Source organism: Panthera uncia, chromosome D2 (assembly GCF_023721935.1).
Source record: "Panthera uncia isolate 11264 chromosome D2, Puncia_PCG_1.0, whole genome shotgun sequence".
NCBI classification, from domain to species: Eukaryota; Metazoa; Chordata; class Mammalia; order Carnivora; family Felidae; genus Panthera; species Panthera uncia.
Window position 1 is genome coordinate 24,109,018 of NC_064818.1, and position 26,308 is coordinate 24,135,325.

A 26,308-nucleotide genomic window follows, 5' to 3' on the forward strand; every position below is an offset into this window, starting at 1 on the left:
CTTTAATGAGAACAAATTCTATTACTTTAAACATTTATTCTTGATAATAAAAATGCAACCAGGGCCCTAAGTAATGAACCGGAAAATAATTACATCCCATTAAAGGTATTAGCTAGTATTACTTACTTTGGGGGCATTTTATTATACTTTATTGGGGGGTAGAAATACAAGAAACACTGATTCTTCAGGGCTCCCTGAAAAATCTGGGAGTCTGCAGGCAGGGAGAATACAAGATGATCTAAGACATTTTGCTGGGCAAAAAAGTAAGGGAAATACTCAAAGACTAATGGGTGTGTCAAAGGCATATTCAACTCAGCTTGAAGGGATGGACTCCTATTGTCAAAATTGGGGGACTATTTGAACATTAAACAAGAATATTTGACTGTGACTAATAGCAGAAAGAGGAGACTTTTAGAGATCACTTACGGTGAACAATTCATTGTACAAGCAGTGAATGCAACTAAGGAATTGATCGAAGTTTGAATCCTGACTCTATTATCTTTTGCTGTTAGGGTCTTAAACATTTCCATGTCTCAGTTTCCAAATATGAAAAATGGGGATGATAATAATAATAATAATAATAATAATCTATCTTAGAGGAGTGATAAGAGGATTAACTAAGAACAAAATATGTAAGTAAAATGTTTAAAGTAGTCCCCGGTGGGACGCTTGGGTGGTTCAGTGAGTTAAGTGTCCAACTCTTGATTTCGGCTCAAGTCATGATCTCACAGTTTATGGGTTCCAGCCCTGAGTTGGGCTCTGTGCTGACCATGCATGGCCCACTTGGGATTCTCTCTCTCTCTGCCCCTCCCCCACTCATCCTCACGCTCTCTCAAAATAAATAAATAAACATAAAATAAAATAAAATAGTCCCTGGCACATTTCATGTGCTAAATACAAGCTATTTATTATCATTACTTTTATTATTTGTCTAAAATACTATACCAGCCTTGGGCTTTTTGTTGTTGTTTTTATGACAAATTGGTTTCCTTTTGTTTCCAGCTTTATTGAGCTATAATTGATATAGAACATTGTATAAGTTCAGGATGTACAACATATTGACTTGATACACTTATAAACTGTGAAATGATTACAACAGTCTGCCATGTCACATAATGACCACTTCCTTTTTGTGGTGAGGACATTTAAGTTCCACTCCCTTAGCAACTTTCAAGTATGTAATATAGTAGTGTTAACAATAGTCACCATGCTGTACGTTAGGTCTTCAGAACTCATTCATCTTAAAACTGGAATTTTGTGCCTTTGACCAATGTCTCCCCATTTCCCCCAATCCTCTGGGCCTTGGCAGCTACTACCATTCTATTCTCTTTCCCTGTAGTGTCCTTAACTAGCTTTGGTATCAGGGTGATGCTGGCCTTATAAAATGTGTTTGGGAGTGTTCTTCTTCAATTCTTTTGGAAGAGTGTGAGAAGGATTGGGGTTAGTTCTTTAAATGTTTGGTAGAACTCACCAGGGAAACCATCTGGTCCCGGGAGATTTCTGATTACTGATTCAATCTCTGTACTTGTTATTCGCCTGTCAGATTTCCTATGTCTTCATAATTCAGTCTTGGTAGGTTGTAAGTTTTTAGGAATTTATCCATTTCTTCTAGATTGTCCAATTTGTTGACATATAATTTTTTATAGTAGTCTTTTATGATCCTTTGTATATTTGTGATATCAGATGTAATGTCTCCTGTTTTCTTTGCTGAATTAATTTATTTGAGTCTTCTCTTTTTTTTTTTTCTTACTTCATCTATCTAAAGGCTTATCAATTTTGTTTCTCTTTTAAAAAAACCAGCTCTTAGTTTCATGAATCTTTTCTATTGTTTTTCTGGTCTCTATTTCATTATTTCTGTTCTGGTCTTTGTTATTTCCTTTCTTCTGCTAACCTTGCAGGCTTGGGCTTTCTTACTCTGGACTTAAAAAAATAAAAACAACATGAGTGTACTTCTAATTGGATTTTTATTATAGCCGAGTTGCTATCCAGTACAGTAACTCATCTCAGTGGTCCCTGTGATACCAGGAAGATGGTGAAATCAAAAGTCATCAGATAGAAAATCTGTAGGAATCTCACTGCTGTGTGAAGAGCAGCTCCATGATCCACTGTCCTGCAGGACTTCACACCCAAGAAAGGGACTGGGTGAGAGCTGCAGCGGAGGGGTCCCAATGCAGAGGTCACAGCTGGCCTTGCAGTGTTTTCTAATTGAGAATCAGGACTCCCAGTGAAGAGATGATTGAAGGATGAGAGTAGAAACCCCAGAGGCCCAAGGGATCAAACAGCAATTGGGACAGGGGCACTTAAGTTCCCATGCAGTTAGAGAACCTCCAGTGTTGAGATGACTCGGGCCAATTTGCTTGGCTGTCGATTTCCCTGCATAAATCCCAGGAAGCTCCTCATCAAGAAGCCAGTGAGGAATCACATCCTCACCTGCCCTTCTCTCTTTCTGGAGCATTTTAAGACATTCATTTTTTTTTTTTTTTCCCTTCCCTTCCCCCATGGCCAAGATCCACACATGAGTGATTAAGACATTCGTCTCCAATCTTACTCCATTTCATGTTCATTGAGATTGTATTTGAAGCAGTATTAATTCACCACAAAACTTCTTAGCCTTCTTTTAACTCATTTGGAAAATTTGCATATAGAAGCAGAGAAATAAAAATTTTGTCTCGAGGTCAATTTCATATTCCACTGTTAAAAAAACAATGTTTCTAGAAAACACGTTTAGTACCAAATGCAGCTTCAGTTTTCTTAATGTCAGATAATCACACAGGTAGGGTTTGTGATCCAGATTTTCACTAAATGCGAAAGTTTCCTGAGGCAGAGCAAATGCCTAAATCAACAGAGAGCAATGCTAGTCCTTATTTTAAGCTTTCAACCAGTATAGTTGGTCAAATGAAAGACTCTGTGGGCCAAAGAGGGTGTGTGTGCACTGGGTAAATTCTTTAGTTTTTTTGAGACTCTGTTCCTTCATATGTCAAGGGTGCACATATGACTGTGAGCACATGGGCAGTACATGTTCAGTTCCCCTTTTTGCTCTTTTTTATTCAGAACATTTTAGTAGAGTAGGTTTAGGTTCACAGCAAAATTGAGGGGAAGGTACAGATTTTCCATGTCTCCCCTGCCTCCACACGTATACAACTTCCCTCATTATCAACATCCCCCGCCCAGTTGGTACATTTGAAACAATTGATGATCCTACGTTGACACGTCATAATCACCTGAGGTCCATAGTTTACACCGTGATTCAGTCATGGTGTTATACATTCTATGGCAGTGGACCAATGTATGACGACATGTATCCATCATTATGGGATCACTTGGAGTATTTCCACTGCTCCAAAAATCCTCTGTGCTTCAACCATTCACAGCCCCCGCCTCGCCCCTCAGCTACCACTGATTTTTCTTTTTTTTATTGCTCCATAGTTTTGATTTTTCTAGAATGTCATATAGTTGGAATCATACAGATGTAACCTTTTTGGATTGGCTTCTTTCATTTAGTAATATGCATTTTTTAACTGTTTTTTTTAATGTTTATTTATTTTTGAGAGAGAGAGAGAGACAGAGCACGAGCAGGGGAGGGGCAGAGAGAGAGGGAGACACAGAATCTGAAGGAGGTTCCAGGCTCTAAGCTGTCAGCACAGAGCCCCATGTGGGGCTCGAACTCACAAACTACGAGATCATGACCTGAGCTGACGTCAGACTCTTAACCAACTAAGCCACCCAAGCGCCACCTTTTTTTTTATTATTTTTTTAATGTTTATTTATTTTTGAGAGAGCGAGAGACAGAGTCATTTAGTAATATGCATTTAAGGTTCCTCCACAACTTTTCATGTTCTTCCACATCTTTCTTTTTAGCGCTGAATAGTATTCTGTTTTCTGCATTTACCACATTATCCTACTGAAGACATTGTGGTTGCTTCATCTTTACAGATGCTTGTTTGCCATCTGTACATCTTCTCTGATGATCTGATAAAGTCCTTGGTCCATTTTGAAGTTGGATTTTGTTTCTTATTGTTGAGTTTTAAGAGTTGTTTGTGTTATTTTAGGTAACAATCCTTTATCAGATGTGTCTTTTGCAAATATCTGCTCCCAGTCTGTGGCTTGACTTCTCATTTTCTTGACAGTATCTTTCACACAGCAGAAGTGTTAATATTTTAATGAAGCCCAGTCGATCAATTTTCTCTTTCATGGATCCTGCCTTTTGTGTTGTATCTAAAAATGTCGTTGCCATATCCGAAGTCATCTAGGTTTTCTCATATGTTATCTCCTAGGAGTTTTATAGTTTTGTGTTTAACATTTAGGTCTGTGATCCATTTTGCATTAAATTTTGTGAAGGATGTAAGGTTTTTGTCTAATTTTTTTTTTTTTTTTTTTTGCACGTCCAGTTGTTCCAGCACATTTGTTGAAAAGGCTCTTTGGTCTGTTATATTATCTTTGCTCCTTGGTCAGAGATCAGTTGACTGTATTTATGTGGGTCTGTTTCTGGCTCTGGATTCAGTTCCTTTTTTTTTTTTTAATCCTACAAATTCCTCTCCTCTTTTCTGTAAATTGCCTAGTGGAAGGGGTTGGCTTTATTTATGCTACTGATTATGCTGTTTGGCTCCTATGTCAGTGGTTCAACATATATCATTTATGTCATGAAGGATCATCATTTGGGACTTATCAAATTTCCACTGGAATTCAGGATTCTTAAAATTTTTTTTTTTAACGTTTATTTATTTTTGAGACAGAGAGAGACAGAGCATGAACGGGGGAGGGTCAGAGAGAGAGGGAGACACAGAATCTGAAACAGGCTCCAGGCTCTGAGCAGTCAGCACAGAGCCCGACGCGGGGCTCAAACCCACAAGCTGTGAGATCATGATCTGAGCTGAAGTCGGACGCTCAACTGACTGAGCCACCCAGACGCCCCTGGAATTCAGGATTCTTGATAGAATACACAAATGGCATGATTGTGCTTTCTAAGAAACCAACATTCTAACAGGAAAAAATATATCCTTGAGAGCATCTTGCTTCACCCCCCTCCCCCCCCCCCGAATTATATGTGGCAGATAAGGATTTTTCAGGAATGCTTAAAGAGAGGGACAGACTCTGTTTTTTCTCTGCCTCTCTACTACTTTCTGTATTTTGTCTCCATTTGTTTCAATCCCTGTCTTGCATTTACAGTAATATTCCCCTTATGAAACATTTGTAAGTGTGGATTTATTTCTATAAACTTGTCCTGAAACCATAAGACTTTCAATTCACATTGTGTATAAGCTGCAGTAAGCATTCATGTGAATTTCCAGTCACTCTCAATGAAGATAATGTTTAAAAAGACGTACCTGGGAATTGGGAAAAGAAAAAGGAGGGAAGCAGGGGCAAAGCAGGAGCGGGACTTTTTACTGTGCAGCCCTAGGGAAGAGCCGGGAAGTTGAGCCAAGGTAAACCTGAGCCAGAGGGCACTGCTCCCGCTTGTGAGTGGGAGGAGGTGCCAGGGGATATGACAGAAAGTGCCAGAGCAGGACTTGGGCTACTGCCACCTCTGGTATGTTTCCAGCCTGGAAGTATCATGGGGGCATTAAGGCTGAACAACACGCAGCATGAATGGGAAATCTGAGAAATACCAATTCAGTTGTAGGGTTAGCCAAATATTTTATAGCAAGCTTACTCAAAAGAGTTTTCATCTTTTTCATCTGAAGGTTGAGATAACTATGGGACTACTGGTGGCCTGCTTAGCACTCGTCTCTTTTTCATCCTTTACTAAACAGAATGCTCTCTTTGATCAGAGTGGCAAGGCACCAGCTGAAAGCTGCATTACCCAGCCTCCTTTGCAGTTAGAGGTGGGCATGTGACTAATTCTCGCCAATGGATATAGGTAGAAGCTGCTGAATGGGGGCTTCATGGAAAGGACCTTCAAAAGGGGATAACTCAGCCTGTAACCTTTTGCCTTTCTCTCTTACTATCTGAGATAGAGTTGTGACGGCTGGAGCTGTTGTGGCCATTTTGTAAGTGTGATGAGGGCTTGAGGTTAGAAGACACGTGCTAATGGGGGTGGAGAAAAAAGATAGGAGGTCAGGACACTGATGACATCATGAGCTATCATGAGCATATCAGCTACGGAATGCTTTTCTTTTTCCTTTTCCTTTTTTTTTTTTTAAATGTATATGAGAACAGTTTTGGGGGCTCTGTCACAGATGAATATAATTTTTAATGAAAAGAGATTCTCCATCCTTTTGGCCATCTTGATCCATAGGAAGAAGAAACCCTCAACTCTGAACAAAAAATCATGAAGACATTTAACCTTGAATAGAGGACCAGATGCTGAAAAAGTTCATTTTTTTCTTTCATATTAGAACTCTGTTTCTCTTTCAGATTATATTAAAAAAACACTTGTTATAAGAAGAAAGTCAAATAAAACTAAAATGTACAAAATGAAAAGTGAGAGCAGCTTATACTTCCACCCTCCATAGTAACCACTGTTAACTGGGTTTTCTGTTTTTCAAAAAATGCCCTTATTTGTATATGTACATATAAAAATATAAAATAAGTTAAATTTATTTATTTTTTATTTTTTATTTTAGAGAGACAGAGTGAGAATGTGCAAGTGCGGGAGAGTGGCAGAGGGAAAGAGAGAGAGAGAGAGAGAGAATACCAGGCAGGGTCCACGCTCAGTGCAGAGCCCAACGTGGGATCATGACCCAAGCCAAAATCAAGAGTCGGATGCTCAACTGACTGAGCCACCCAGGTGCCCCCCAAATATAACATAATTTAAAATATCATTCTTGAGAGGCATGTTTTCTATAAGGAAAATTAGTTGGTAAGCATCTTGGAAGAGATCCTGCTATCTCATAAAGATTGTGTCAATAAATAAATAAAACTAACTGTACTATAACTATTCTTACTATTTTAAGACATGTAAAATGTCATTGATAATCTCATTTCCATGAGTGATTATTTCAAACCCAATTTCCTTGGTCAGGCGCCCTGACCTGTTCATCCACAGGGAAAATAGAGGTCACCAGGTGGAAATTCTTTCAAGTTCCTGCCCTCCCTCCTACTTGTGTCCACACCCCATTGTCCCTCCTTCCCTTTGGTCTGAACATATGTGTGTCTTTCACTGTGCACCGATGCCCTCCCTCCCATCTCCTGTAGAACTTGCACCACTCATGATTCTCTCTCCCTGGGTCTTCACTCTCTCCTCTCTTGAGAGGAGAGTGTTATTATTCCACTCGATGTATAGGAATGTTCAACTCTCCATTGTCTAAAGATATGAACAAAAACCTTTTTCCTTGACTTTATGTCTACTATTAGCTACTTACTGCTCTTTGTCCTTCTCAGCACAGCACCACACTTAAAAGTGTGGTCCACATTTGCAGGCTCCTCTTCTTCCTCTGGCTTTGGTCTCCACCATTCAAATGATTTCCTAAGGGATCCATTTAGTAGAGATTATCTTGCTTTTCTTTCACCAACATCTGGTTCTGGTGGCCACTCCCTCCTTGTATCATTCTCCCTTTGTATTCACAACACCGTATACTTTTTCTTATTATTCACCCATATCTTTAGGTCATTCTCAGGTTCCCTGTGTGTGTGTGTGTGTGTGTGTGTGTTTTATCCTTATTTTTTTTCAGCCCCAGAATTTCTATATCGGAATGGCTCCTTGACCCAGAAAAAGGAGGATGGTGGCTGGTGGGTAGGTAGATAGGTGGAAGCTGGGTTTGCATAGCACTTTACATGTGCTTGACAAAACATTAATCGCTGTATCAAAGACTGCGGTTATGTCTAAGTGAGAGTAAAGGGGCCAAAGGGTCTCTCATCCTTAGTAAGTGCCATTATTGGACACCTACCCTATTTCCATAGTTTATCAACTATAAGCTGATGACAGTGAAGTATATTGAGATAATAAAAATCAGCCCAGAACTAGGAAAGTAAATATATGCCTAGGTTTGAGTGAGTAAATATGAGTCTTGCTAATAATCAGACTGTACTAATAGACATATAGAGAGAGCTAACTGCAAAGTCAACAGAAAACATTATTTCTCAAGGTCACATTGCAGCTGTAAAATGTTCTAACAGTCCTTTATTTTGAGTGATGACTACTTTCTTGCCAGTGACTCTCAAGACCCATTTTTGGTCCCTCTGCCTTCTGAACAAAGAAAACTACTACTGCCCTCACTTGATCATAGCTTCTAATTCCAGAGCCGATCCCCATTTCTCCTAGTCCTGCCTCAAAACTCATTACAAGTAAGTCCTAGCCCAGCAAAAAGCTCCTTCCTGTTCCCTCTTAGAGGCCCCAAGATTTCTCATGGAATACATTCCATGTTGCGGCAAACTAGATAAACCTGACTTTGTCAGATTACATTTGTGTTCCTGGTGATTTTTAATGGATGGGCTTTATTGTCCAGCTCCCATGCATTTCTCACTCCTGATTCATATTCCAGCTATTTACTGAACATCTCCCCTTGCATGTTTTACCAGTGACTTGAATAAAACATGTCCGAAGTTTAACTCATTTTGTTTTGTTTTGTTTTGCTCCGTCTTTCTCTTATCTCGACTGATGAGTCCAGTAACTAGTTTTTTAAACCAAAATTTGCGGATAATTCTAGTAATAACAGCTAGTAATGATTCTAATAATAATTTTCTCATTTTCGTCTCATTACTCACTAAGTTCTGTTAGTTATATCCTTTAGATATGCCTCAAACATGTCCTTCCTGTTCATCCTCATCATCATAAGATTAAGTCTTCATCATTTCACACCTAAGGCCTTCCCCCCACCATTTCCAGTATTTTCTTCTCCAAAAACCAGGTCCCATAACTACTATTTATGTAGTTGTGTTAAATACATAAAATAGTCTTTAAGCTCTTTAGCCATGTGGGTTAAAATACTCCACTTTATGTTGAAGGCTAGTGTTTTCTTGACATCAGTCACACAAGTAAGAAATGTTGGTCTCGAATGAGAAACAAAGAGGGACTGTTTTAATAGGCAGCATCATGGAAACCTGACTTACCAGCTTTTGTCCACAAGGATGTTGAGAACTGAGTAGGAGTGGTGGGTTACAATTCTTTTAAAAAAGCCAAAATGGGAGTTGGAGTCAGTTATGACAATTCTTGGGTCACCGATGCAGGTATCTTAGATGGTGTGTGTGGGGCAATTGTACCTATGGGACTCAGGTGTAAGCCCCTTAGGGAAGCACCTATAAGTGACAAGCCTGAATGGCCATGATTCTATTCCTTTTATTTTTGTGTTGAATTCCTTTTTATTCTACCTTAGAATAAAATGGATTCTCTTTTTTTTTTTTTTAACGTTTTTTTTAAATTTATTTTTGGGACAGAGAGAGACAGAGCATGAACGGGGGAGGGGCAGAGAGAGAGGGAGACACAGAATCGGAAACAGGCTCCAGGCTCCGAGCCATCAGCCCAGAGCCTGACGCGGGGCTCGAACCCACGGACCGCGAGATCGTGACCTGGCTGAAGTCGGACGCTTAACCGACTGCGCCACCCAGGCGCCCCTAAAATGGATTCTCTTTAAAGGCTCTCATCTAAACTTCTTTGCTTAAGATACAAGGAAAATAGTTTGTTTTATTTCTGAGCCAGGCTGTAAAGGGGATGTCAGTACCTCGGGAGAAGGGAGAAAGTGATACCAGGAACCATTTGGTTAGCCTTAGGAGATTTACTTCCAGAGCTAAATCTTGGAGAGTTTGGGTTTTGTTAAGTTAAAAGATTTGGGATTCTGGGGCGCCTGGGTGGCTCAGTCGGTTGAGCGTCCGACTTCAGCTCAGGTCATGATCTCGTGGTCCGTGGGTTTGAGCCCCGCATCCAGCTCTGTGCTGACAGCTCAGAGCCTGGAGCCTGCTTCGGATTCTGTGTCTCCCTCTCTCTGCTGCTCTCCCATTCATGCTCTGTCTCTCCCTCTCTGTCAAAAAAACAAAACAAAACAAAACAAAACAAAACAAAAAAAACTTTATAAAAAAAAAGATTTGGGATTCTTTGATTAGTCTTTCAGTAAACCCCTTTACTTTTCATCAGGATAAAGCAAGTTTTTAGCTTAGCTTATAAGGACTTTAATATCCTACTCCCATCCTATTTTTGTTGTTCTATTTTTCTACACACACACACACACACACACACACACACTTCAGCCATCTAAAAAATATTGGAAGCATGCTTCCTTCTTAGTCTCTTGGTCCAATTTTTTTTGTTTTTGTTTCACTGTTGTCACTTTTATTGTGTCTCACAAACTTTCCTGCATGTTGTGGGAAACCTATCCACTGGTAATTCAAGAAAATTACACTTTATAACTTCTATTCTCAGAAAGAGACTGACTTTCTTACATTCAGTTAGAGGAGTCAGAAGCAACATCTTTGGTTGGCTTGGGTTGGGTCAAGACCAATTGACTTTCCAAAGAGGTGTGAGATCAAATGGAGCATCACAGAGCCCACTTGAACCACATGATAGAGTAGGGAGAGGAGCATTATTTAGATGTTGGCAGGAGGTTACTGTTTCTAGAAGGGCAGGATTCTGTATGGGAAATAATTTGGGTTCTGTAGTTCTTCTTTTCTGTCAAGTGAGGCTATTCTACTTGACTTGTACTCCCTCTCCTCCAAACCTAGCATAGGGCCTGGTATGTGGTATGTCTACCATATGCTTTTGTCAATAAGCATTCTCTTTCAGAAAGGGAGGAGGGCCCTGAGGAGGACCAGAGAAGGGTAGAGAAGTGTAGGAAAATTGTCCAATGACTATTCTGACACAGGAGTAGCCATTGCCTGTTTGAGAGGCCAGCGAGAATATAAGACTCATTTACAGGTAATTCCTTCCTAAGTTTCTTTTTGTGGCCAACTCTATATATATGTGTGAGAAACCATAATTATGTAGAGGGCTCTTTGCAGGGTAAATGATCTCTTTAGTTTCCATTTTCAGTTTTCATTTATTTTCATGTTGTCTGATGGTTGATTATTGGTGTATTTTGTGTTCCTTAGAAGCTCTATATGTCTACTTTCCATCCCCTTCTTCAGAACACATTCTTAATTCTTTCTTAGCATTTTTCTTAGCGATGGTTCAGTAAAAGCAATGCAAGAATACCTTGGAGATGTTGCAGGTTCAGCTTCAGGCCACCACAATAAAGCAAATACTGCAATGAACCAAAATCCACACTACAGTGAGTCAAATGAATTTTTCGGTTTCCCGGTGCATATGAAAGTTATGTTTACCCCTCTGCTATAGTTTCTTAAGTGTGCAACAGCATTACATCTAAAAAAGGTACCCACCTGAGGGTGCCTGGGTGGCTTAGTCGGTTAAGCGTCCAACTTCAACTCAGGTCATGATCTCACCATCTGTGAGTTTGAGCCCTGCGTCGGGCTCTGTGCTGTCAGTTCAGAGCCTGGAGCCTTCTTTGGATTCTGTGTCTCCCTCTCTCTCTGCCCCTCCCCCACTCATGCTCTGTATCTCAAAATATGAATAAAAGTTAAACAAAAATAAAAAAACATACCCACCTGAATTAAAAACGTTTTATTGTTAAAAAATGCTAACCATCATCTGAGCTCCCAGTGAGCCATGATCACTGATCACAGATCACCATAACAAGCATAATAATGAAAAAATTTGAAATATTGCAGGAATTACCAAAACGTGATATAGAGACAGGAAGTAAGCAACTGCTATTGGAAAATGGCAGCCACAGACTTTCTCGATGCAGGGTTGGCACAAAGCTTCAATTTGTGAAAAACACACTATCCTCAAAGCATAATAAAATGAGGTGTGTTGTACAATAGCAAGGTACCATCCGTATTTCTACGGTATACTTTGATTCCAAAAACATCCCGTGTAGTTAACACTAAGTTTTTAGAGTGTACCGTGTAAGTGTGTTTCTATCTCGCAAGATCTGGGAGATTAATTTCAAGTTGGATAGATTTTTGCAGTTTTGCATTAATGAGTTCAATTCCTTTTTAAACTGGTGAACTTTTTATGTTTCTTGGTTTCTGTGGGTTCATGCTGAGTTAAAAGAAATTTCATGCCACCACTCATTCAACCATTTTACTTTCCCATTTTTATTTAATGTAGCAGAAAAAGCACAGAATTTTTCAATCATGAAAACCTGAAACATCAAAGGATATTTGATATTCATGGTTTGAATTTCATGATTTTAAGGGAAACTGTTCCCTAATGGAAATGGTCCAGAATAGCTCCTTGAAAATGTAACAATGGAATTCCTTCTGCGTGTATTCAAGTAGTTGTTGCATTCTGTTTGTGAATTTATATTCAACATTTAAATGTAGTATTTAAGGGATGGTTTAGGGGTACCATCGTCTACCCATGTTCATCTTTGCTGAAAAGAAAGCTGAGGACTTCTTAGTTGGAATGATCAAATATATAATTCAAGCAATTCCCTCGGGGAAATGGCTCCCAGGAGCCATCTCTTGAGATGAATAAAAGCAAAAATTGTTGGAGAAGGTGTTCCCCATCATAAATGCTTTTTTTTTTTTATATGTTTTTTTTTAACGTTTATTTATTTTTGAGACAGAGAGAGACAGAGCATGAACAGGGGAGGGGCAGAGAGAGAGGGAGACACAGAATCTGAAACGGGCTCCAGGCTCTGAGCTGTCAGCACAGAGCCCGACGCGGGGCTCGAACTCACGGATTGTGAGATCGTGACCTGAGCCGAAGTCGGCCGCCCAACCGACTGAGCCACCCAGGCGCCCCCATCATAAATGCTTTTAAATAGGAAAACAAACAGAGAAGAGCATGACTCTGCCCTTTGTGCTGGATGGCCATCAACTTAGAGTCAGGTCCAAATGACCTTGTATGATTTCTTTTTTTTTTTTTAGGACAACAAGCTGGGCTTCCCAGAATCCTCTTTCCTCTTCTAACCCTGAAGATGGGTTGGAGTCTGCCAATGAGGGGAGACTGGAAAGTGGAAGAGGAAAGGCCATTATTCTCTCAGGAGGCACTAAGGAGAGACGAAGATGTGAAATTTGAAGCAATCTCTTAGAGTTTCTTACAAGACATTTAAGTCTGTGCTATAGGCACAAGTTTTTAAGCACTGAATTTTCTGAGTTTCACCCCTCCAGTTCTTCCAGCTACCTCCTTATATTCAATCCTCCATACTCAGGGTGTATTGAGGGGTTATTGTTTTCCAGACTTGATCTTGACTGATACACTCTTCATGCTAGTTACCTCAGTTTTGTTGAATATTGGGCTTCCTCACTTGCCCAGCATTTGTCCACAGGGTGTTAGAGGTCTTTGGGATGATGCAGAATTCAGAGGAGGTTCAAGATCCAAGATCTATGGGTGCTCATAAAAGTGGAAGATGGAAGGATGCACAGGAAATTGAGAGATGGCACGTTGAGGAGGACCAGAGGGTAGTGTGGGGCTGTAGAGAAAATATTTTTATATTTCCATATGGTTAGGGCTTTCTTATTTTTTCTTTTTTAAAAAAAATGTTTATTTATTTTTGAGAGAGAGAGAGAGAGAGAGAGAGCAAGCATGGGAGGGGCAGAGAGAGAGGGAGAGAGAGAATACCAAGTAGGCTCTGTGCTGTCAGAGCAGAGCCCGACGCAGGGCTCCATCTCACAAACTGTGAGATCAGGAGCTGAACCGAAATCAAGAGTCAGATACTCAACCAACTAAGCCATCCAGATGCCTCTGGTTAGGGATTTCTGAACAAAGCTGGGATCTGGATGAGAGGACAAGTTGTAGTGTTTAAGGATGAGTAGACAGTAAGAGGCCATCCTGAGAGGTTTATCTTCCCTGAGGTTAATGTTCATTTCAGAAGAGGAATGAAATCCAGGGCCACAGAGACCTTCCAGGGATTGTGAACTTGTACATGGAAGCATTTATTTATAGTTCAGAAGAGCAGAACTTAGGATCCTTCCCTTCTCTTTCCAAGGAGAATTTGTTTAGGGAGCAAAGTTTTCTTTTCCTCGGGAGGAGAGGGGGGCACAGCTTGTCCTCATCCTAGATAAGCTCCCAGATTAATTTGTTTTGGGTTTCTTGCCTGTCATACAGATCTTGACATGTGGGTCTCACTGCAAGGCCCTGGATAAGAAGAATTGACACAGAGGAGAACTGATGTGGTTATTGCTGTAAGTAATGATAACTGTGTGCCAGAAAACTCATGCCTCCTTTCAGGATAATATGAATATATTATATAGATAGATAGCTACTGAAAACTTAGCAGGTGCTAGAATCAGGTGGTTTGAGCTTCAAGGGTGGCAGTGGGAGGTGTTGAAGAACACATGAGAATGACCTGGAGGAAGCCCCAAGGAGGTTGCCAAGGCTGACCCCAGGGATTGTCAAGCATGATGGGGATGGGTAGCCTCCTGAGGGCTGAGAGAGAACTTTGTGCAGTTACTTTCAGCTCCAATAAAAGCCTTATTGGATGAGAGATTACAAAGGAGTTTGTAAGTACTTACAAACTGTGATAAATGTGATGAAGGAAAAGAACAGGGTGTTGTGTGAGAAGGTCGAGATGATGGACTTTAGACTGGGTGGCCAGGGAAGTCTTTTCTGAGGAGGTGACAGTTGAGCTGAGATCTGAAGGATGGGCAGGAGTGGGGGAAGGGTGAGCTTCCCAGGTGCGGCAACTGCACTAATTAGCTGGATAGGAAACGCAACCCCTCATGGTGTGTCGGAGTGAGGCATTTAATGACTGGGGGGACATTTCTACCCTGGTTTTGTTGGTGGTTCTGTTTCTTCACCTGTGTGAAGGGGATAATGAAACCTACCTGCCAGGCAGCTCTGCTCTCTAAGTGAGAAAATTGATCTGGAAATGACCACCTTCCCCCAACTTCATGATGCAGATGAACTCTGTTCCTTAGCTGAAGCCAAGTGACATCATCTCTCTGGAGGGGGACGTACAGTTAAGGAAGTTTGTTTGGAGGTAAGAGAAAGTGGCCGCAGATGAGTCTTATTGCCATCTGAGATCTTGGTTCTGATAAGGCCTTCTTCCTAAATTTGGAGGATAGAATTTTCAGCCTTAGTACAAATGCCAGTGAGAGAGTTTCTGGAGGCTTGGAGGCTTTTCTCTGGGTCCTTTCTAGTGCAGATGATCAATTTCACTTATGCCTAAGGATGCTTTGATTTTTGGGCTTCTGGGGTGATCTCCTTTAATGTGTCTGACTTCCAGGCAAGCAGATGGGCAAGCATAGTCTGGGGAGGCTTGGAATGGGAGAAGGGGAATTAGGGACGACAGCAGAAGGATGGAGTTATGGGACTTTCTTCATTTCTGTATTTATTTCTGGAACTCTTTCACTCAGGAATTGCTGTGAATGCATTTCTTTTCCTCACAAGGAGGCAGATGTGGAGTGGACTGGGGACTACAGCAATTAATTTTGAGAATGTAGGCAGAGCCTTAATCAGAGGGAATCCCTGCTATGGTGGACATATTGATGACTCAGGAAGCAACCTGGTGTTCGTCATGGCTTTTCAGCTATAAGGCTGCAGGCTGGACCTTATTGGAGTTACACGTCTCTGCGAAGTATATTTGTTTCCTGTTTTGCTTAGATAAGTATTGCCCTTACCGATCATGATAGGATCCATAAAGCTAACTTTGAAAAGATTAGACACTGGCTACTATGATTTCATTGCTGATGGTTATTTTGATGAAGAAAACTTCTCAGCAGAGGAAATGGGAAGCAATAATAACTCCCCCGGCCAGAATCATTTATTTACTGAGTGCTTATGCAAAGGAAAGACAAAAAGATTGACTAGACACACCTCACTTTCTCTTCGGTAGTTTCCCCCTTTGCTTCTTCCCCCTACCGTGGCGCGAGTTCTTGAAAATACAGATACATCAACCCTAAAATTGTAATTCATTTCCTAGAATTTAAAGCTTTAAATTTTTCTACTCCTCAGAGAAGGAAATAGACCTGTCCCCTTTTTATGTTCATTCTATCTTGGTATCTGCCATTGTCAACAGGTATCAGAGAAGACTTGATTGGCAGGCACTGTCTGTCTGAGTTAGCCTTCTACCAGTCACAGCTCAGTTTAAATCGTTAAGTGTCTTGGTGAATATTTACTCCCATTTTCCTTCCAGGTATAATCAGTGGCTCCTTCCTCTTTGCCCCTATAAAACTTAGTCCGTCGTTCATTCAGTAAACATTACTACGTTCTAGCTACATGCCACGAATGTGATAGTCATTGGATATGCCATGCTGAACAAGAAAGACAGTTTCTCTCCCTCTCTCTCCTCTCCTTTCCCTTCCCACCCCTCCCCTCTCTTGCCCTTCCCTCTCCTTTCTCTCTCTCTCTCTCTCTCTCTCTCTCTCTTTCACCCAGACAGACAAAACAAACAATTGTTATAAAAGATGATAGGCTCCATAGTAAAAAAAAGTATATTTATGGCTATTGTGGTGATAACAAGAATAAATAACCTAGTTTGAGGAGTCATAGAAGGAAGGGATGTTTACATTGAAACCAAACAATCAGGAGGTGGTGGTTAGAATAAAGAAGGGATGTGTGGGTCAGGTACATAGAATAGCTTGGAAGAAAGAAGGAGGTAGCAGAAGACCTGTAAATGAAGTGATTGCATCCACGCTTTAGAGACCTCATATGTCAGATCTGGGCCAGAGCACATCCTCTTGTAAGAAAGGACATGAGAACTGGGGTTGTTTGTCGCACATCTCTCCCTGCTTTGCCTGTGGCTTACGATGACTTGTCTCCTTGAAATTTTTACTTGTCTTGCTGCCTTAGGACAGTGGTAGCTACTCAACAAATGTTTGCTGAGAATATTTAATAGTTCGTCTCTGTAAAAGCATTTTAACATTCTTTATCTTTTTATGTCTGTGTGTTAGGCTAAGATCAATCGCTCTTCTCCTACTGAGCTGTCAGCCTAAGCCGTCAGGCATTTTAGTAAATTATCTGTGATTGCCATTCTTTGCAATTCTGATTAACTTTCCTGTAGGAGCTACACTGTTTTGGTACCAGCTCTGAGAAAAAAAAACAAAAACAAAAACCTGGCTAGAACTTTCCATCTTAAAAGTCAGTTTCAGTTTGGCTCTGTCAGGTACTTCCAGAAACAATTTTTTTTTGTGTCTTCAGTCATTCTTTTTGGTTTTAGTAACAGAGAAGATGCTAAAATGGCATGGAGAAGGATTTGGTAAGAAAATTTGTTAACGTGGCATTTATCCTACTAATAGACACCTTTGAAAACTTACACAAGCACAATGATAGGTTCTTTTGGTATATCATATCATGTCTCATCTATCTTTTTCTATCTATCTACCTATCCTTTTAGAAATATGTAGGAGCTTCTTTGTTAACATTTACATTCATTTAAAAATCTGGAAAATCACGCGGTGCCTGGGTAGCTCAGTCAGTTGAGCGTCCAAATCTCGATTTTGGCTCAGGTCATGATCCCAGGGTCATGGAATCAAGCCCTGCATTGGGCTCCGTGCTGACCATGGAGCCTGCATAAGATTTTCTCTCTTTCTGTCCCTCTGCTCTGTTCACATGCGTACATGCTCTCTCTCTCAAATTAAAAAAAAAAAAGTCTGGAACATCTTACTGTGAGTAGCCAATGGAAAATTTTCTCATTGAAAATGGGAATGCCCTTAAAAACTCAGAATCCATTGGGGTACCTGGGTGGTTCAGTTGGTTAAGTGTCTGATTCCTGATTTCAGCTCAAGTCGTGATCTCATGGTCTTGAGATTGAGCCACATGTCAGGCTGGGTCCAGAGTGTGGAGCCTGCCTGGGATTCTCTCTCTCTGTCCCTCCCCCACTCATGCACATGCTCTCTCTCTCAAAATAAATAAATAAAATGTAAAAAAAAAAAATCTCAGAATCCATTGACTAAAGATACTTGTACTACACTTACCATTTCCTCCTTTATTTTGAACCTGATTACTTTTCCCCCAAATTACTTTTTCCCATATCATGAACCACTTCTTTTTGTTCAAAAATAAGTCCAGATTAGCTCCCATTATCTGTCCAGATTTCTGCATGCAGTAGTCTGCTTCCATCGCTTGATCTATCTACAGAGGGTTTGAGCTGCCATTAGGGCATATGGAGCATATATTGGACTCTCTGTTCTTACCAGATTTTCACTTCACGCAGAAAATAGGCTTATAGCTGTCTTGTCGTGCTTACTGTAACATCATGTGCCTTAGTTTTGTTTCCCTAGCTTGACCTTTAGGTGTGTACAGAATAGGACTACACTCTTCTGCATTCCAGCTGTGCTCCAAAACCAATGCTGAATAAAACAGATTCTTATTTCTCCTTGTACTTAGAATTGTTTCCACCTAACTTAGGACTGAATTGATATTACAGAGTCATAAAATGTTAGAAACTGGGGCGCCTGGGTGGCTCAGTCGGTTAAGCATCTGACTTCAGCTCAGGTCACGATCTCACGGTCCGTGAGTTCGAGCCCCGCGTCGGGCTCTGGGCTGATGGCTCAGAGCCTGGAGCCTGCTTCTGATTCTGTGTCTCCTTCTCTCTCTGCCCCTCCCCCATTCATGCTCTGTCTCTCTCTGTCTCAAAAAATAAAAATAAAAATGTTAAAAAAAATGTTAGAAACGAAAGTGATCTTAGAGCTCATTTTAGTGAATTCCCCATGTAGAGATGAAGAAACCGAGATGTCACATTGCTTGCCTACAATCGTCTTGATGTAGTGTTTTCTGGACAGGGCTGACTGCTAAAAAAAACAGCCTGTAGATCATAGTGGCTTCTAAGAATCAATAAAGATTTATTAGTTCCTCACATCAAGGTCTATGTGGGTCCTTGGGAATGGGGTTGGTGTGCTCCATGCATTCATTTAGAGACTCGGTGGTTCTATTATCTCTGATGGGGTCTCACAGACTGCATCCTCTGCATCTTGCGAGCAGACAAGGAAAGACGGAGACAGTGGGGAAAAGACACACTTGCTTCCAAGTGCTTCAGACCCCAAGTGACAAATCACCTCCACTCATTGGCCATTGGTGAGAACTAGCCATGTAGTCCCATCTAGATGCAAAGGAGGCTGGGAAGTGTAATTTAGTTGTGTATCCTGGAAGAGAAAATGGGCACGGTGACCATTGAGCCAGTGTCTGCCATACTTAGCCTTCCCCATAGCAGTGATTTTCAAAGTGTCATCCTAGCAGTATCACTGTCACCTGAAAACCTGTTAGAAATTCAGATTCTCAGGTCCCACACAGACCTCCAGAATCAGAAATTCTGGGAGATTCTTGTGATTTTGTTGCATGCTGAAGTTTGAGAACTACTGACATATCCCAATTGATATGGATTCTCATTGTTGCCTGGCTACCATTTTAGAGTCACCCAGAGAAACCTAAAACAAAACAAAACAAAACAAAACAAACAAAAAAATAAAATAAAGTAAAATAAGGTAAAATAAAATAAAATTGCCTGGACCCCACCCTAATCAATTAAATCAGAATTTCTAGAGGGGGACCCAGGCATTGTTATTTTAGAATAAAAGTTCCCGGTTATTCTGAGTGTGGCCAGGGTCAAGAACTACTATCTCAGATAAAAAAAAAATACTTATTTTATTGTATCATACTTATTTTATTGTATGCAGCATGCAGCGTATTACCTGTGTAACTTGGGATAAGTCAGTTAACTTCTCTGAGCTTCTGTTTTTCTCTTCAGTAAAATGGGGCATGATTCTAGAATCTACTTTACTGAGCCATGAAGATTACATGAAGCAGTTTATTTGTAGCAATTTGTAAATTGTAAAAGCAATTTATTGCTTCAACAGCTGGCACATAGTCAGTGCTCACACATAAAAAAGAAAATTTTTACTACATTTTGATTGTACTGTTGAGAGAACTATAGAGAGAAAATAGAGTTGCTAAATCAGAAGTCAGGATAGTATTCACCACATCTTCCCATACATTTTTAGGTCTCTCTGCCTCTCTCTCTCTCTCTCTCTCCCTCCCTCCCTCATCTTTCTCCTACACCAAAAATTTGAGATTTGGATTTGGAATTATTCACCATTTGGGATTGTCTATATTATTATTTTTTTTTTTCAGCGGCTACATTCCCATTGCTTCCTATTAGACCTGTTTTCAGCACTGAATTCGGGCAGGACATTGATCTAGCATCTTAAGTGAAAATAAGAGAGTGTTCCTTTGGACATCTGCTTGATGACCACGTGGTGCTCAACTGGCGGTTGGACACAAAGGAGGCTTGGTCATCATCTGTGAGTGACACCTTTACGTTGTCTAAGAAGATATTGAGGTGCTTGCCTCTGTATTTGGTGTACTGCTGGAAAAGAGAAAAAAAATTGTATGTCATGCGGCTGCATAGGTTTTCTATTATATGCAATTTGCTGAGAATGGTGAAATTTTAGTAGTCTGGATCACCTGTAAAGTATTCAGGAAGTTGATCCATTTACTGTGGACTTCTAGTAGGACAGCTTAATTCTATAGAATTTTTAAGCAAAATAACTGATTGACAGGGCAAAATAACTACCTCAGTTGTGCTTATCTTAATGGAATTAAGATTAGATTCTATCTTTACCTAGAACTAAATGGTTTTTTGAGGCACCCGGGTAGTTCAGTCGGTTAAGCAGCTGACTTCAGCTCAGGTCATGATCTTGCGGCTCGTGAGTTCAAGCCCCGTGTCATGTTCTGTGCTGACAGCTCAGAGTCTGGAGCCTGCTTCAGATTCTGTGTCTCCCTCTCTCTCTCTGCCCTTCCTCTACTCACGCTCTGTCCCTCTGTCTCTCTCTCTCTCAAAAATAAATAAACATTAAAAAATAAAGAATTAAATGGTTTTTCTGGTCTGTATGTTCAAGATTAGCTAAAATATTAGATGAAAGCTTATATTGGTTAGTGAAACTCTCTTCAACTTGTGTTTGAAGTAATTGTGCTCTAAAAAATGCTTTGGATGGCAGCTATGATGGATTAAACCTGGAAACAAGACAGAAACTGGTACTACATTTGTTAGAGAGTAGATGAATCATGTTAGGGTTAATATTCTGACAGCAAAAAAAAACACTTGCATTTAAACTTCTGAATGGCTATAGATGGCTCAGTCTATTCAGACATCCTGGCAAGACTGAATTTAGGATCCTGGTAGGATGCTGGTTTGTGAGAATCATAATTTTCAAGGAAGTAATCACAAAGCTGGGTGTTGACAGCTTTGAGTTCAAGTTTCAGACTCTCTCTATAATAGTACATAAATCACTCAATTTCTCTCTGGTTCTTTTTTACTACCTGTAAAATATGATTCACTGTGTTTCTCCCACACATATTTCATTGTGGTTCTCACTCACATACCTCGTCCTTCAAGGATTAGGAAACAATTAAAAATATTTTTTTTTGCCAAATTAGAGTCATTCAGAGGACACATAGTTTTCCCCTATTAGAAAAGTGAGGAAGTCTTAGACCAGTTAGGTACTGAAAACAGTGTGGCATGTGAGTTCAGGGGAAGTTGCAAACCAAGTTCCATTATGGGGGTCAGACGTTAGTGTTCTTATTCACTTGGCTTTGATCATTTCTGTGAGCAAGTGGAAAATCTGCCTTTTTCAGAAAACCATTTTACTCTGCGGGTTCATTATTTTGGCTGACAAATGGAGAGGTAAATTGACAGTGACTTCCCAGCTAAGAATACTCTGTGTGTTTACCACTATAGGGAGCACGAATTTTGTCAGTTAGCATGATGTCTTTTTTAGCTTTCTTACCAAGGTTTCCATCTGGAAAAAAAAAAAAGAAAAGAAAAAAGAAAACCCAGCAAAATTCTCTTTCTTTCAATGAAAAAAGCCTTTTAAAAGCTAGGGAGGTTCATTGTTAGCAATGGCCATTCCTGTGGAGGACCTTGATGAGACCGTGTTAAACTGTCATCAAGGCTGGCTTCGGGCTTAATGGGGAAATTCTTCCATCATCAGCAGTGAGTCAGCATGGACTAGGTGAAGGTCATGAAGACAGGTGGTAGAGATGCAAGATATGTAAGGCATTCTAGGGAGACACAATAGCACTGCTGGGAAGGGGCTATGCTCTGGGAGTCACACAGGCCTTGAGAGGGGGGAATCTTGGCTCAGCACTCAACATATATGCAATCGTAGGCAACTGATGTAACTTTTTAAGTCTAAGTGAGCTCATCTGTAAAACGGGAGCATTATCACCTACCTTGTGGGTATGTTGTAAGGATTACATTAGGTAACTCATTCCAAATATTCAGTGACGTCAAGTTCTGGCAAGTAGCACGTACTCACCCTTTTCAGGCAGCCCTCCTCTTGGTGTTTCCTTCCTGGTCCCATTTGTAAATGACAATTAAAAAGCTCTGGTATTCATCGTTCTAGGGAAGGATTGTAAATTGCCATTGCCATTTTACTATAATCTCAAGCCACTGACCTCCCTCTACCTCTGTATGTAGCAGGAGTCCTAACCCACCGAGAGCTGGGATTTATTTCCTTTTCCCTTGAATCTGCATTGTTCTGCATCGGTCCTATGACTTGCCTTGACCAATGGAATATGGCAGAAATGATGCTCCATGACTTCAGAGGCTGGGCTTCTGGAGATCTGCAACATTTAATTTTGTTGCTGGGGACACTCCTTCTAAGAATCTAACTTGGGTTTAGATAAAGTACAGTGTCACAACTCCGTCATTTCTGGAACATGAGGTAGGGGCTCCTTGGGAGTCAATTGTGGGAGATTCTCGGATGAATTTTAACTCATCTCAAAAATGTTAGAAATGAGGTGACCAGGTTTGATTTCAGGATGGTGGCCGGGAGCAGAGGAGAAAAGGGATTCTGAGTATAGCACTCTGGTAGTCCCTCAGGCACAATGCTGTGCTACGTAGCACCCCTTGATGCTGGCCCACAGCCCTTGGACAAACCTGAACCTTGAGATGGCTGTCACTGGGGCTATGAATAAAATCTCCAACGCAGTTTTATTAAAATCTTGTTTGGACAGTGACGATGCAAGGTGTTGGGTAGCACCGATTTCAGTAGTGTTAATGGTGTTGAAGAATGGTGCATGTGACTTTATAGTGATTCTCCAGTGATGGGTAATAGCACGGCTGGTATCTGCAGTAATGGGAGGTGGCAGTGGAAGTGCAGATACGAGTACTGCGAACACATGGCATTGTGTGCCTTGGGCCAAATGAGATTGTGCGTTTGCAGCAGTGGTGACACTTTTTGCAAATTTTGGTGGTGGTGGTTTTGGTGACTGAAGGAAATCAGTTTTTTTGCCATGCATCCCACCAAGAGGTGGGATTTATTTCCCTTTCCCTCAAATCTGCATTGGCCTGTATTGGTCCTATGACTTGCCTTGACCAATGGAATATGGCAGAAATAATGCTCCATGACTCCAGAGGCTGGGCTCTGGGAGATATGTAGCATATAATTTTGCTGCTTGGAACACTCCTTCTAAGAATGCGTTCCCCATGCTGTGAAGAAGCCCAAGCACCCATAGGGGAGAGGAAGCCTAAGACTCCCTACGGACAGTCAGCACCAGTTGCCAGCCAGGAGTGAGGTCATTTTCACCAGGCCATCCCAACATCCAGGACGATGACATGTGAAGCAGAAGAGCCAACTGGTCAATCCATGGAATCAATGGAAGTAGTGAATTCCTGATGCTTTAAGCCATGAAAATCGGGTATGGTTGCACAACAAAAGATTACCACACAGTAGCTATTTGCAGTTCAAGAGATAGCGCCCAAGAGTTGGAACAGACAAGGAGGGAAATAATAAACTCTGTAAAATAGTTAACAGGACTAGTTAAGAGAACACAACTGAGATGCCTTCAAAGGATTCCCAGAACTAGAAGGAAGACATTTTTGGGGAAAGAGGAGATGGGTATCTCATATATAAGAAGGAGATAGTAGCACCAACCTTTCAGTGATGCAGTGTAGATTAAGTACGGCAATGTATGTGAAACAGTTAATGCTCTTTGGGGCATAAATAGGCTTAGTAAGTAGGAGCCACTATTGTTATTCTCTTATCTGGGGCTAGCCGGGGCTAGCCCACTAATTTCATAGTCAACAAAAAACAGCCCCATTAGTTGTATATATATCTTATTTCCACAGCTAGATGAAGGCTCTCTTAAGGGCAGGAACTGTAACTTATATTTCTTCATGTGATGTAGCTCTGAATAAATATTTGCTAGTCAATTGGCTAGAAATAGGGCAGACTACATCAATTTTTTTAGGGGTCTAGTTTCATTCATATTAGACCCATGTATCAGTTTATAATCTTAGCTAAATTTTAAAGCCGAAAGGTAAAAACTGATTGGACCTCAAATAACATGAACACTGGTTGGAAGGATACATGGGTGTCTCATGTGTGTATTCCGGTTGGCACTATAAAGCCACAAATGCTCTGTTGTCAAAGTTTGTCCATTTGATCGTCCTTATCCTAATCAGCTATACACCTATCATGACCTCCAGATTGCCTATCTGTGGAGCATAGACAGCTTTGTTCAGTCAAGGTCAAGTACCAAAGCAGACTCACAGTTACTGGCAGAATAGTCTCATTGGGCTTTGTGGAGCCGAATCCTTAGAAAATGCCATGAAGCTATGATAGTATGTGATTGGCCCTTTCAAGCACTGCCCTTCACCAATGGGTTATTACCACCTGTGCCCTATATGTAAGTAGTCACTAGGGCCTCCTCAATCAGCTGAATGGGTTCTCAGCACTGTTCTGCTATCAGTTAGCTGGGGGAGTGTGTAGTCTTGGTCCATTACAACAACAGCAGGGTGTGCATGTGTGTGAGTGCACACGTGTGTATGTAAGCGTGTGTGGGTGGCAAGTGTTAAGCATAACAAGGCTCTCTAATGCAATCCACTCTGCTTTCTTTTAGAGTCTGGCCACTTACATCCGCAGGAAATTAATTCCATGTGTGTGTGGCAGCTGGGATTTTATCATTTTCGGAAGGGACAATGAATTATTTGAAACATCAGTTTAGACAAAGCATCCACAGTCACCTCCAACATATTCTATTCTTCACCAGGGATTCTTTGTCTAAGAAGAACAAGATTTAGTGAAGGGTTTCTCTAAATAGAACATGTGAAATGATTAGCTGTGGCTCATGACATATACATGATGGAAAGCAGTAAATTATATTAAAAATTTGGAGCTAGAAATCATCCCTTGAAAACAGATAAATAATTGGTTTTATATTTAGACAGTGTCCCTGTTCTGGGAGCTTAAAGCGGGCTGACTTTAAAAACTTAATACATAACTAATTATTTATGAGGTGTGATTTAGAAGGCACCAAGAAGGATTCTCTGCCTCAATACAGTTTTTTTTTTCTTCCCCCAAATGATACAGGTCCTGAAATTCCACCATTCATTAGAGAGACTCTTTTTTGTTGAGGGTCACCTCCTTAAGTAGTCCTTTTTGTTGGAATTAGATAATTTTAGGGTAGAGCCTTAGAATTCTTGATCTAAAACAGAGAATTTTTTTCTTTCAGTGATCAAATTTTAAGACCTATATAGGGATTCTGATTGGCCTAGATGTCATCATGTGCCCACATCCTGGGACCAATCACTGTAAACCATGGGTTTAATGATTTGTGATTGGTCAGGTTAGGCCACATGCCTCAGACACCCTGAAAGCAGGAGTACGTGGTTCACTGGGATTGACAGCCTCATCTGAACCACATGCAGTCAGAGAAGAGAGTTCCCCAAAGGTAGGTGGGGTTGCTGTCTTCACTAGAAGAAGGAGGATGGGAAAAGTCCTGGGAGTACACAAGCAACATTACTGGGTCAAAAGCATCTCCACTTAGGGTTTCATGGCACAGAAGAGTTCATTCTAACCTGAAGGGGGTAGGCAGTACATGGCGGTTACATGTTTGAAACCCATGCATCCCCAGGGAGAAGGTGATTCTGAAATGCTGCTTCTCTGATTGACACAAGAAAAATCAACACCAGATAGACACGTTTTGCAGCATGATGCTATCCATTAGTGTGGATCAGTTATGAATGTGCTAGTGATGAGACCAGGATGTTTCATAATCCTGCATCAGAGGCATATCTTCTAGACTGTACCTTCCCAATCAAGACATTGATTCAAAGAGGGTGAAGATTGGTTGGTGGGGGCAAAAACTTAGGTGTTGCAATGGTTTGTGGCCTTCCCAAGGTCTATGGTACCTAAACAGTACCCATGCAGTATCATGGGGGCAGTTAAGAAAGAAAATCTAAAAAGGTTCTTTAGGGGGACAATAATACAAAACGAGTTTGAGAAACATTGATCTAAATCCAAGAAAGTTGCTATATCCTAGGAAGATGGCACCCGGAAATGAAAGAGATGATATGAAACTAGTGATCAGAGATACAGTATGATTTATGAAAATAGAACCAGGATTTGAATCCAGTCCACCTTCTGGTGTGGGAATGTACAAGAAACTTAAACGTTCTGCATTTCAGTTTCTTAACAGTGACCCTTATGCAGT